Raw genomic sequence first — 15,399 nt, forward strand, 5'->3', positions numbered from 1 at the left:
CTAGAAATTGCAAACTGTACAAATATAAAAATAAACACTTAATAATATTAAAGAACAATGTATAGATATTGTACTAAAAGTTTTATCTGTTAGAATGAAAATTTAATATGGTGAAGTAAATAAATTGTTACTTATAAAAGAATATCAAAAGATGAGAAATAAAAAAGATATATTTGGAAATAATCAAATAACTTTAGGAATATTACAAAATATATGAAACAGAAATATAAATTATAAATTTAATTTTCTCTCTGGTATCTATTAAAATAACCATGTCTTACAAAGCGTGGATATTTTACGTTTGTCATGAAATGTTGGCAATTTAATTTAAATTTAAATGGTTCTTGTCCAAGCTAAGTTTACCATCAGTGCGCCTCGAAGGTGTGTCGAGAGTTGCTTACAGCGCTCCAAGTGGCTCTTGGCAAACTATATGGGATGGTGCTATTTACGGGAAGCGGTGGGTAGAGGGGAAGTGACTTTTTTCGCCGGACGCGCCGTCTATATTTATGGCGGGTAACTAAGCTCGCACCGCATCTACGTTTATAATATCTTTGTCGTAACACCCTTGCCTGCAATACGCCCTCTGCAGTTTTCGTTTGTAAACACACATGAAGCGCACGTGTTTAATGGTTAGATATTAATTTTTTAGTAATTTAACATAAGTTTTAAGTAGAAAAAAATAGAATGTTTAGGCCGTATTCTGAATGAAAAGTCAAAAGTATATGGGTTGAAAACATGTAAAAATTATACCGTTCTACGATGTGATCGTGATATAGTACGATTATGAATAGGCAGTTTGGTTTAGCGGGTATATTTTTGTAAAACGTTTATTTACTTCTTTTTAAATTCATATTGTTGAAATTTGTTTGTTTGACAGAGTAAAATACCGCTTGTAAATAATTAAGGGAAAAGCCAAATTCTGTAATGAAAACTTAATCTTAAACTCAGAATAATGAATACACAATTAAAAACTAATTTATAAATAAGATTGATTTAAAATTCTTGAAAATTTCTAGTTTTAAATATTTAAAATATTCCATTTTGAATCTTTCAAATAATTTGGTTTGCAATGCATAATCATAAAACATTTGAATGTTGAAGGTTTGAAATTATTAATTGTATAGTATTCGATTCACTTAGTTTTAATTAGGTTCAAAATTGAATTGAATACGTGCAAAATTCATCGCAACAAGTGGTTTTCCTTCCATAAGCACAGACATTTTTTATATTCTCTCCTTCCTGAAACATTTTGATTAATGGCCACATATTTCTGTAATTTTGGTCAAATTTTTTATTTAATAGTCTGAAAAAAGTTTATTTTTGGTCTTTATATCCAGCTGTCATTCTCATAATTTCATAAAATCTGATGTAACCGTATGGACGTTTTTGGACATTTTAGCATATCTAAGAATAAGAGTTTAATTTTAAATTTATGAATTCTTTGAAACTTTTGAGTTTGAAATACTAAAATAAAAAAATTATTCAGTTTAAACGTATGCAGTTTAGAAGTCTGAATTTTAAAATGCTATTGTTGAAGTCTCCGCATTTTTACTACTTTAAATCAAATCGAAACAAGATTAAAAATGTACATTTTTCATACTTAAATTTCACATGGCATAACTTTAAATTAAATAAAGTTAAAAGCTTCTGAATCCATATTGTACAATTTTGAATGCTTTATTTATAAAAAGACTCTAGAAGGCTTGTAATTTTTACACGTAGGGTAGGATGAGGTGAGATGAGCATAGGGGGTAAGATGAGAAACTCAATTTTATCGTAGGCTATTTCTTTTTTTGTAACTGTTTTTGGTATTAATATCTGGAAGAACGCTATCAAACGTCTTTTTTTTTAATTTTGTCGCTTAAGGCCATGTGATGAGTGGGTCACGTGACCAGATTCCTACCTTACCGGAACTTTTTTATTACCCAACTTATATTCACACGAAACGCTACATCGAGTAGAAAATTTTAGATACTAAACAAGAAGCACTAAGAATGGTGGGTCTGGTCCTAAATTTGTATAATTATGAAAACGTTTTTTGTTTAAAATATTTTTTTTTTGCTTTTTTTAACTATTGCGATTACCGGGTGATGTTACGTTTGTAAATGCTGTTGGCCGTCTTCACTGATGCCACTTGCGAGATGTCCTATCTGTTTTAAATTCTTCCGTGTCGAATAAATTGAAAATCTCGCAAAGTTCCTTATCAGCCCCCACGAAGTTGGTACCATTGTTCGAAAATGCGTGTTCGTTTACTGCCCTTCGATCAATGAACTTACTCAACGCTGATAAAAAACCTTCGGTTGAGGTCGATCGCAAGTTCGATATGGACCGCTTGCAAATGAAAACCCACATATAAATTTGGAGAAACTGTCGGTTACGAATTTTATTTAATAAACATCCTGATTCCTTCGGTAGGACTCAGTGTGAGTGAATAATCACGATATACACCCTGATTCGCTTCGGTAACGAATCAGTAAGACTTCGACACGCATCCTGATTCGCTTGGTTGGAATCAGGAGTTTCGTCACGACTCGCCAAACCTCCCGATTCGCTTCAGAATCAACAGATTCGACGCGCATCCTGATTCGCTTTTGTAAAGAATCAGTAGAAATTCGATTAATATTATGATTAATATTAATACCTTCCTATAAGCGACGGTGATTTTTCCAGGATTCGGCTGTCGCGCGGTCGCAAAAAAGCTCGATTTCCTCCGAAAATCTTTCTAGTTGTATTATTGCGATTAAACGACGTTCTGCATCTATGATTTCCTGACATGCCAGTGGACGATTTCTTTGAGATTTTAGATTTTTTTACTGTAGAAATACGCAACGAATCTTATAAGACGTTAGAATGATGAAACCCGATAATAGATATGGTTAGAATGAGCAGCACTAAGCAAGCAAAAATCCCCTTTCAAACCGGACCCGTCTATCGACCCGAGTTCGATTGACCTCGGCCATTCTATTTCAGGTTGAACTAACTAACTGGGACCTGTAGTCCATGATTTTTTTATGAAATCTAATGTCAGTTGGCCCCTATAAAGCGAATCGGCGGGATTATTTTCCGATCTGATGTGTTTCCACTGAACCTGTTCTCTCAGTGACTGCATGTCAGCTACCCTATTTGATTCAAACATTTTTAGTAAATGAGGGGCCTTTTTTAACCAACACAATACGATTGTGGAATCTGACCAGAAAGTCACTTTATTTATCGGAAATTCGAACTGCGACTTTGTTTCGACATATAGTTTCTTTAAAATTAACGCTGCGCAGAGTTCTAATTGTTCACCCGTCGGTCCCAAAGTCCGAAGGGATTGAAAACTTTGGAAACCTCAGAGAAAAACTTTCTCTTGATCGAGGAATTTTGAGCGTCAATGTTTCTAATAGTGTATGTAAGGATATCGCGTTGAGAATCCCAAATGATTCCAGGAGTTTTTTGAACGGGATTTTCTTTTATCATGCCATCTAAATTAAAAATTTTCTTTACGATGTTATGTAAAACGGAAGTGTGATTAGAAGCCCACTCTCTAATAACAAAACCACCGCGACCTAGCAATTCTATCATTTCATCGCGAATACTTAGAATTTCCTCAATGGAATTTGCGCTTGCAACTAAATCGTCCACGCAAAAATCTTGTAAGAGAATTTTACTAGCGCATGGGAATACATGCCCTCATTGCGCGCGAGCCGCTGTAAGGTGCGAATCACGAGAAATAGTGCACTGGCAGTTCCGAACTTTACTGTATTTAATTGAAAGTTTCTGATCTTATTCTGATGAAAAACCAATTTTTTTTGAAATTTTCTATTGTCTGGATGAACCAGGACCTATATGTACATCTTCTCGATGTCTGTTATCACATAATTATGTGTTCGAAATTAAAGGACCCGCTCGAAAATTGTGTTCTGAATTGTGGAACCTAGTAAAAGAACTCCATTGAGTGAAATTCCGGTTGAAGTTTTCGCCGATGCGTTAAACAACTACCTAACTTTAGTCGTTTCGCTAGATGTTTTAATCGCTGCTTGGTGAGGAAGGTAACATCCCTCCTTTCTGTCGCCACACAAAGTCATGTGGTTGAATGAAATGTACTCATTAAGCACTTTATGATATTGCGATTTTAATTGCAAATTAGACTCAAATTTTTTCTCAAGTTAGTAGAGACGTTTTAACGCTTGACTTTTAGATTCGCCTAGTTGAAATTTGCTATTTCTAAAGGGAAGTCGCACAATATACCTTTTCCTCGCAATATTGCGGCCATTCGTGGCAACTTTCTACAATTAGCGTAGTTTGAATACCGTTGATTGAATAAATTTGTGAAATTCATCCACTTTTGGAAGGTTTTACCCCTCTAATTTATCCTGCCACCTAGCTAAAATGCCCTGTGGTGAACAGCGTTCTAGTAGTCTAATTATGACTTATTCGCCAAATTCAACCTGCACTTCGTTTAACATGCTAAGATGTTGACGCGCTTTATCCACAAGAGAAGAAAGCTCGTCAGGCTCTGCTTTTGAAAGTAACGCTAAATTTAAAAGAGCGTAAATAAGTTCGACTAAGAGCATACGTGCCTGGTCGTCCGCCTTCGGTTCCTTCTTTAAAAACTCAAAAAACCAGCAATATCAACTTTTTAATTATTGAAATTCAGATTCTACGTTAAAATTTCCATTAGAAACTTACGGAGTAATTGCAATACTTTCTTTTGCAGCGTTAAAATTTTTTTTAAATGTCATTAACTTCTGCTAAAGGTGACTTCAAGCGCATCCATATTAGATCAAGTAGTATGTCGCGCGAAGTTTAAAAATTAAATTCAAAATTAGCAAATAAATGTAAATAAATATATGTAATAATTTATATGTCTAATTTTACACAAATTTATACTTTCTATGTCCAGTCAGTTAAAACAAGACTATAAATCAGTCCAACCAACGAAGGCAAGACATGTTATTACTCCAGTCGGTTAAGGCAAGACTATAAATCAGTCCAACCAACGAATGCAAGACATGTTATCAGTCCACCTTTAATATTTCGAACAGTATTTACATTGCCAGGACAGCGCCATGATTTCGCCTATTATTACCAGGAAAGCGCCATTTTGTTGACCTTATTAGCTGGGCTGGCTCTACCAGTGTTTCTAGTACTGTCAGTCATTGTGCTGATCAAAGTTTATTGAAAAATCTGCACCTCATCTTCAAGTTTCAAGCGGGACATTAGATTCGCTTGTGGTCATATTTTTCGCGTTCAGCCCCACCTATCTCGAAAACTTTTGATTTTTTGGACTAGTACCCATTAGGATTTTTTGTTCAGGAGGCTTTGAACTATATCATATTGCAATTTCAGCCAATTTGACCGAGGCCGGATTTTAATGTAAATTGTGCGGGGTCCTTTAAATCTATTTTTTAATATTAAATTTTTTAATGTCTTCCTTTGCGGACCGAAAGAACCGAATCGAGCCTCTCGATAAGATATATAACGCCTGTTGACTGCTACACTTCAAACGCATCGCCTGGAAGTAGCACTCAAAAGGCGTTATATGTCTTATATTTTTTTAAACTTTTTACCGTTGCAAAAAAACTATTGCAATTATTCCGTGACCTTCTATAGGGAATTTTAACGTAGAATCCGAATTTAAATAATTTAAAAGTTGATTTTGCTGTTTTTTTAGTTTTCCGCCAGGGTTGAACGCTCCAATTACCTAATGATTTGCCGTTCTTCGTTTTAATTTTGTAAATTGTTGGTGAAATTTTTGCTTTGATAAAAAATGGTCCCTCTCTTGGAATTCGATTTCGGCTTTGATATCTAAATCTGTGTTTAACGCTTGAGTTGGATCGACTTCTCTACCTAAATTCCAGAAAGCTCGTATGAATTCGGTTGAAGAATGTTTACTCGTATTTAATACAAATTGCAAATCATCTAAATTTTCATTTCATAATTTGTGATATTTTTCAAGCTATGCTTTTATGGCTGTCTTGATTGATCTTTTGCATCTTTCTGATGGATTTGCTTGTGCGTGATATTTAGGAGTTTTTAAGTACCAAATACCAAATGTTTTTGTTAAATTAATTATTGATTTATTTACGTACTCTTTGCCATTATCTGTAACTAAAATTCTAGCAGTTCCCTGTTTTGGAATTATATGTTTATGATATGCTTTTTCAATCGTTGATGCTAATTTATTTTTAACTGGTATTATCTCTACCAATTTCGTAAACATGTCAACAAATACTACAATATATTGACTTCTCGGCTTTGTCATTAGTAAAGTTCCCATCCTATCTGATGCTACTACTGTCCACGGTTTCTCAATTATTCTTTTTTCCAATAAAATTATCTGATTATTTACTTTTGGTTTTCATCTTTGACAAATTTCACATTCTTTTATATACTTCAAAGTTTTAGAGTACATTCCTGATCAAACCCTGGCAGACCGAAGGAACCGGATAAAGCCTGTACAAGAGCCGTAATTTACTTGTACGGGTACTTGTACCCGTCTTTACAAGTACGGGTACAAGTACCCGTACTTGGGTCCCCATTCGGTTCTTTTTTATGAAACTCAAAAAAAAAACAGCAAGATCAACTTTCAAACTATTGAAATTCGGATTTTACGTTAAATTCTCTATTGGAAACTCACGGAGTAATCGCAACACTTTTATTTTTAGCGGTAAAAATTTTAAAAATATGTAAGATTATCGTCATTATCAATTAAAACTCATTCTCTTAACACTTTTGGTATTGTTAACTTTCACTCATTTCTATCTAAATTTAAGCTTGATTTTAAAGGATCGGGTTTATAAAAATATAATTGATTATCGCGTATTCTTAAATTTTTATTTTCTTCTGGTTTATTTTTAACGTGCATAATTTTAGTTTTGTACCAATAATCCTTAGCTTCTTTAAAATATTTTTCTTTCGTTTTTATTACGCCATCTAAAATACTGGAAACTTTTATTTCATTTTCATTTGACCTTGATAACGTTTCTGGGGATCCGTGACAAAACGCCCAAACAAAAAAGCTTCTGGAACATCCCGGTAACAAGCGTTGAATTCAGAAAAATTAAGAATTTGTATTCTTATGAATACGCGATTCGAAAAATATTCAAATTTATATTCACTTATATTTTAATAATTTATTTAAACGCCTTAAAAAATGCAAAAAAGAAATCTATGCGTCCGGTAATGGGCCAGGCACGTTTGTTATCTGGATTTAGAGGGCCCGAAAGGTCAAGTATCCACTAACACGTATTTAGACTCGACTTCGTCCGTGACATCATAACAAATCACTTAGGCCGCCGATTAGGCCTTGAAGGGCGTGTTGATCCACTGCACTTAAAATGGATGAATCAAATAACATGCGACGGTTCTAACTCCAGGCGAGTGTCAGTGAAGATCACAGGGAATGCTGACACGTTTTATTTGAAAGATATTCGCACCCTTGAAGACCTTGACTTGCCGTGTCAACCAGTCGAGATGGACGTTGCCGAGTGGGCACACGTTAAAGATCTGAACCTTCTAGACACCGCTGGAGTCATCCCCGAAAAAATTATCGGAGAAGATTACACCAATATCAAGATTTCGTTGAAACTCATCGTAGCAAAAGCGAACGAACCCGTCGCTACACTGAAATCCTTAGGATAGACGATACACGGACCTTTCACGGTGTTAAGGGTAAATGAGGAGTATATATTGTTCGTCCAACAAACTGAATATGAGGACCTGGGTCAAAAAAAATTGAAACGTACAGAACTTAGGTGTTGAGGTCCGAGTCAAGGCTCTGCGTTCCAAGGAGAGTAAACGAGCGGAAGAAATCGTGGACCGAACTACTCGTCGACAGGATGACCAGTGGGAGACAGGACTGCTCTATAAGAGTGAAAAAGACATTCTACCAGATAGTAGGAAGATGGTCGAGCATCGGTTTCATACGCTGGAGAAGAAAATTGCGAAAGATCCCGTTTTCAAGGCAGATTGCGATAAAAAAATCGACGAATATTGCTCAATGGGATATGCCCGAATACATACTGCAGGAGAGCAGAAGAAGATCGACCCGAAAGCTTGGTATCTACTTCATTTTACAGTTACGAACACTAAAAAGCCAGGACAAATTCGCCTAGTCTGGGATGCTGCAGCCAAGGCACAATAAGTGAGTCTTAATGACATACTTTTAAAAGAACCCGATCTGTATAACTCACCGACTGCAATCCTCTCAATATTTCGCGAACGACCCGTAGCGATATGCGGGGATTTGAGAGAGATTTTCTATCAGGTACGGATTCGAGAGGATCGCGGGAGCCAATGATTATTAGGCCGGAATAATCAGATGGAAGAGCTGATAACACTGCAGATGAAGGTAATGATATTCGGGGCTGTTTCATCACCATACGTTTCGCAGGAGATAAAAATCGCAACGCCGAAAAATATGAGAATGCATATCCAGAGCCAAGTCGAGAAAAAATTGAACGTCCTATATGGTCAATTATCTTGATAATACAACCACCATCAATGAACCAATTAAGTCTTGACTGTGCTTCCTATCCATTCTGTTGTGCAGCGAGGTATAGAAGTAGCCATCGGAGAGGAAGAATTCACTCGAGACCTAGCGGTCACATGGTCACTGGAATTATGTCTGCGTTTGACCCACTTTGACTCTTATTAGTGATAACTATTCAATGAAAGATCCTCATACAAGACATCTGGCGAACCGAACGCGACTGGGATACCTTACTTTCGGAAGATTTGACGCTGAAATGGACAACGTTGCTCGAAGACCTGAGGAAAGCGAGGAAAATTCGAATTCCGCGTTACTATGCCTTAGGAATCGGCGAGTTACGTGAAGTTGATCTTCACATTTTCTGCGACGCGAGCACACAGGCATTTTCAACAGTCGGATACCGACTCGACGACAGTGCTGAACTGTATCCGATCGGACTCAAGGAAGTATCAGCCATTCGTAGCGCATCGGCTAGCTAAGGTACTGGACTTGACTTCGATAAATGAGTGGATGTGGTTAACGACGAAGATCAAGGTAGCAACCACCTCTTATAAATTTTTCCAGATTCACTTCATGGACTAGACTGATCTGCATGATGACGAGAGTTTTTCGCTTCATACAGAAGTGTCGTGGCAAAGAAATAGGAGGTAGAGAGGTGACAGCACCAGAAATTGAAAAAGATGAGAAGGAAGTGCTGAAAATAACACAATAACTGGATTTCGCAAATGAGCGAAACAGGCTGCAGCAGAATAAAGAGCTTCTACCTACTTCGAAGATCTTGGAACTTTCACCAAAGCTAGAAGAGGATGGACCACTGCGAATGAATGTCAGGGTAAGGAACTACGCGTACAGCCAATCTATACTGGGTCTGTCATTCGGAATGGCGGAAACCCAATTGCGCAGCTCCTGATCGCATTCTACCACGATAAATCAGGACAGGGGTGGAACACAGGGGTGGACTACTTCGGCCCATTCCAGGTTACGATAGGAAGAAGGCACGAGAAGAGGTACGACGTATTATTCACCTGTTTAAATGTACGACCCATACACCTAGAGCTTGCAAGCTCTTTATGAACGAACTCGATGATCATGGGCCTGATACGTAAGGTAAGTCGTCGAGGAAAACCGACTAGACTGTTTTCAGACAACGGCACCAACTTCGTTGGCGCAAATATAGAACTGAAAAGAGCGCTAGAGGAGTTCGACCAGGCCGAGATATTGCGACAAACTGCCATCAATGGAGTAGAATAGGAATTCATTCCACCAGGAAGTCCGTACATGGAAGGAAGCTGGGAACGGCTCGTGGGGTCTGTGAAAAGAGAACTACAGGCGACGTTGAAGGAGCGATCACCGAAGGAGGAAGTCCTTTAAACATTATTTGCTTAAGCCGAATTCTCGCAAAACAGCAGACCTTTGACTTATGTTTCAAATTATCCAGCTGACCCGGAGAGCATCATACCCAACCACCGTCTAATGTCGTGGAGGAAAACGAAAAGGTTCCCGGGGCACCAGGAGTCTTCCGAACCGACGATCTGGTACTTAGAAAGCACTGGCCCCGATCGCTGAACCTAGATGACCAATTTGACCATCGATGAGTGAAAGAGTACCTGCCATCACACAAACGGCAAACAAAGTGGTACCGATGAACAGAGAATTTTGAAGCCGGAAATTTGGTTGTTATCTAGGACAACCAACTTCCACGGAACAAGTGGACGCGAGGGATCATCACAAATGTTGTGCGTTCTTGTAAAAAGAAATAGTATTCCTGATGATACAGGAATACAGGAGGGGGAAAGTCGGAAACGTAATTTGTAACCAGGGCAATTATTCTTGACGATCCAACACTGAAGACCATGGACCATGGAAAAGCATGGACCGCCCATGCCAATCACTTTGAAAATCGTTAGAGCGTCCGTTTCTAATTGTGTGAGTATTAATACCTTTTGACTTTTTCGTATATTTAAATCGATTTTCTGTTTTGTTTTCAACTTTAATATTCTTCAAATTGTGCAATAAAAAGTTCTTGATTTCATTCAATAAACCCTGTTTTTGTTAATTCCGTGTGTTACAAACATTCGTTTATCCTTATTTTTTTACGCTATTATAAATTAACTTGTGATCCTGAAATAATAACTTTCGATTAAAACAGTTGAATTTCCAAAAAAATAGTTTACTTTTTAATTAAAAGAAAATAATTCACTTTCAACGAAAAATATGACATTTTAACAAAATAGCTCGAATTTCAACAAAATAATTAAATTTTTTAACAAAAGAGATGAACTTGGAAGCAAAAATATGATAGTAAACTTTTTTTTAAATTGACTTTCAACCATCAAAGATGAATTTTCAATAAAAATGTAACTCTTCTAACGAGAAATTAATTATTAATCTAAAAGTTTGGATTTTCCAAAAAAGACGAATTTTAAACAAAGCAGTTGAATTTTCGACAAAAAACTTACTTTTTATCAAAGTAGTTAAATTTTCAACAAAATAGAAGACATTTTAACCAAGAGATTAATTATGAACCAAACATGTAATAGTTAACTTTTCAATTGCAAATAATTAACTTTAGAAAAAAAATATTATTAGAAAAATAGTATAATTTTCAATAAAATAATTAAATTATCAAACAAAAGTTAGCATATTTTTGTTTCCGAATTTATCTCTTTTGATTAATAATTCTATTATTTGCTAGAAGCTTTTGAAATTGCCAAACTAAAAATCAGAGACATCATATTTTGCATCGTTTCACAAGCAGGTCCCAAAGAGATTTTAAGATATTCAATAATAAAAATAATTTTTGTCATTTCACCTCCTCCAGTCCCAAAACCGGCCCAGATTTAGAAATGCACTGTACAATATGTTACATAAGAGCGTGGTCACTGTTAAATAATAACAATAGATTCTTTTTAATTCGCAAATTTATTGTTCTCCTCCAGCGTCAATTATGGCCTGACATCGTCGGGGCATACTTTCCACGAGGTTTTCTGCATATTCTTTTGGAAAAGACCTCCAAATTTTCCGAATTTGTCGAGAAAGTTAGTCCAAATTACATGGCTTGCCTTTGCGAAGAACGACTAAATTCGACTAACAGCTGATTCCTGCCTTAAAGCATAGAGAACTGAGGTGCTCTCTATGTCATGGAAAAAGAAATAGATCGCCACGATTTTTTTTTACATGTAACTGTGCCCAAGCTCTTATGTACCAGACTGTACTTATAAACATAACATTGTACGTGTAAACATAACCTCGAATTAAATTAAAAACTTTAGGTCTATCATCCTAACAGTTCGAACACTGCTGTGCTTTTAAACACTTTTAAAAACCAATACAAAATTTAAAAAGTTAGAGAATTTTGTAAGTAATAGATTTATCAATTTTCTAATTTTTTGAGAATATTCATTTTTATATTTAAAAATGATGTGTACGGCTATTCGTAGTACTAGGAAATTCGAACAATTTATCCTCATGACTTTTGTCGTTAAAAAGAAAATAACAGTTACAGGATTTACAAAATTCAAATAAAAAAAATTTAAGTCAAACAACGCTCGATATAAAAAAGGCGAGAAGAAACAAGTTTCTTTTTTAAAGCTATACAAGATTATAACAACTTTTTAAATTTTGTTGAAAAATCGAAAATCTAAATTTTCATCGCACAGAAAAAAAATTTAATTTTTCGGTCAAACTGTACAAGATACGAAATAAGATAGAAAATCAAAAAAGTATGCACCCAAGAAAGATCTACAAATATTTTAATAATAACTTTTTGATAGGACGTGTAATTGTTATTTTATTTATAAATAAAACATTAAAAATAAAGAATACCATTTTTTGTCGAAGCAAAACAAGTTCCGAAAAAATATAAATGTTATATTCACATCATTTTGCACAATTTAATAAATTTGTAAAAACATTTTTTAACGGGAATTTTTCCCATCGATAGAAGTGGCGACATTTAGTTTGCATATTTTAAAATATTTTGTTTTATCTGATTAATAATTAACGAAAGCTAGAGACATTGATCAGCCCTTACTCTTTAATGGGTACATTTAAAGTTTGTGAATTTAATCATTTACCATTTTGAATGTTTCATTTTAAGATCATGGTTATTTTTTCCCCCTCTTAAAATAAAACCTTTTGAAATGAGAAGATTTCCATTATAAAACTTGTCTATTATTATTACACGAATGAATACAGAGTTTTCGAATGACAATTTTTTTAAGCTTTTAGTTTTAAATGCTTCAAATAAATAAATCTTCAGCTTTAATAGTTTGAACTTTTGAATATTAATTTGAATTTTAATTGACTGGAAAATTTTTGGGATAATTGAGAAATAAACTGAAACTGTTCAAGAATTTTTTCGTTAAAGGAAAGTAGCCCAATCTGATTATTATAACCAATTTTTAAATTTGTTCTTTAATTTAATTTAAATTTCTACAACTCAAAAGTTTGAATTGAGATTATTCTTTGCCAACCAGTCTTATAATGTTGAACTTACCAATGTCATTATTGGACTCTACAATTCATATTCTTATTATAGATTCAAAATATTATGATGTATTTGATACTGTTTAAATCATGTTCTCTTATTAAAGATTATTTTAAAATTTCATTAACTTTATCACAAACCTATACTAAGGATATGAATAATACTAACAAATTTAACTTTGTAAGGGACCAATTAAAAAACAATAATATTTTTCGAATATTTAATATTTAAATTATATTAAAAAAGGAATTAAAAATATTATTAAAAATATTATTATAAATTATGATGATTTTTTTAAGTTACCTGATAATTATTATAAATTTGGTTTTAAGGCTGTTGGAAAGAGACGCAGAAAAATGGCGAAATTTATGAGACACTCAAAACTTACCAGCGGTCAATGATAATTCGGTTTTGAGGTTTTAATAATGCATTGTGAACATTTTCCCGTCTCGGAAAGGGATTCCACGGTTGTGGGATAAGCGCTTGCTATCTGCTTTTTCGAGACAAATCGAGTAGTAACAGCTAAAAAATGAGAGTAAAGTGGTTAACCAAACTACATGAATGGATACCAAAGCGACTGACAAAGTTGCATTCCTCTTGGCGAGAATTTTAAATTAGAATAAAAATTTTGTTTGTGTTCTTAATTTTTTAATTGTTTATTGACATGTCTTACTTGGCTTCGGAATAGAAAAACTGTGGAAAGTGTTGAAAGGATGCCGCCGTGAACTCGCTGATAATAATTGATAATAACACAGGCCAACACACTTACACACCCACAGACCGGATCTGATGTACCCGAAGGAATTTGATGCACTAAATCCAAATCTGAACTCAGAATTGCTCCATCACCCTAGGTTTCCGAGATAGTATAACCTAAATGTGCAAAAAACACGGTTTTTTGCTATGTTTGAGCTTTTCTCACACCGAGAATTTTTATTGTATTGCAAATCTGGACTTGATTTTCTACGTGTAAAGTATATTTTGTCATGTGATATGTGCAAGATGGCACTTTACATGTGCAGCATTCAAAAATTCAAAATGACGGATATATCGTGTACTTGACAAAATATTAAGAGAGTTTATTATTGAACCTCGCAAATATTTTTACTCATGTATTTCAGTATCATCTGAAACTTGAATTTTCTAAATTTCAAAGAACGATGTATCAGCTTGTAAAAATCCGTTTCAAAAAAGTGGGTAGCGGTTTTTAAAGTAGAAGATTGTAGCTTTCTAATGCCGTGTTCTAAGGTGATGGAGCAATTCTGACTTCAGATTCGGATTCAGCGCATCAAATTCCTTTGGGTACACCAGATCCGGTCTGTGGGTGTGAAAATGTGTTAGCCTCTATTATTAACAATTATTATCAGCGAGTTCACGGTGGCATCCTTTTATCACTTTCCACAGTTTTTCTATTCCGAAGCCAAGTAAGACATATCAATAAACAATTACAAAATTAAGAACACAAATAGAATTTTTATTCTAATTTAAAATTCTAGCTCATTTTTTAGCCGTTGCTTAATTTGTTTCGAAAAAGCAGATAGCAAGCGTTTATCCCACAACCGTGGAATCCCTTTCGGTGACGGGAAAATGTTCACAATGCATTTTTAAAACCTCAAAACAGAATTATCATTGACCGCTGGTAAGTTTTGAGTGTCTCGTAGAGTTCACCATTTTTGTGCGCCCCGTTCCAACAGCCTTAAACTGTTTTTAGGATGCCAAGCAATTGTAATCAAAAACAAAATACCATCTGCAAATATCTTGTAGTTAAAAGAGGTTAAAGTCAGTTAAAATCGGTTCCACTTTTTTATGATATTGTATGAAAATATAATAGGATACAGTTGATTAAAACTTTAATTCAATACAATGAAAAACATATTGTAAGTTTGAGGTACATATATTTTATATCACCTGAAATTTCTCATTCCTAAAATATTAATCCAAATCCCAGAAATTTATAATAAAATTCTTTTTAAACTGTTATTTGATTATTCAGGATTGAAAATATCAAATAAGAAAATAAATATTATAAACCTGTAAAGCCTGAAAAAAGGTATTTACAAATTTTGAAAGGAATAACATCTAAGGAATTGTTATTACTAGTTACTATGTGATCGTATAGCAAATTTTAATTACTAAAAGTAAAAATTAACTACACGTTTTTGTTGATTGTTGGACTATATGTAGGTCGCGTAATATTAACCAGCAGATTGACACAGTATTGTCCTAATGTCTGTCTGGATGTGCAAGCTGCATTCTATATGCATCGATTTAGATTTTTAGAATTGTAATTATAAATTAAAAACTCAAAATGCCTTTTATCAGTCGAAAATAATGGATTTTCGACATTCGATGGACGGGACGATCGAATCTAAAAAACCGATCCGAACGTAGCACGGATCGAATGTCGTAGTTTCAATATTCGAGCGACTGGTCG

The sequence above is a fragment of the Belonocnema kinseyi genome, chromosome 2 (genome assembly GCF_010883055.1).
Source record: "Belonocnema kinseyi isolate 2016_QV_RU_SX_M_011 chromosome 2, B_treatae_v1, whole genome shotgun sequence".
Classification (NCBI taxonomy): Eukaryota; Metazoa; Arthropoda; class Insecta; order Hymenoptera; family Cynipidae; genus Belonocnema; species Belonocnema kinseyi.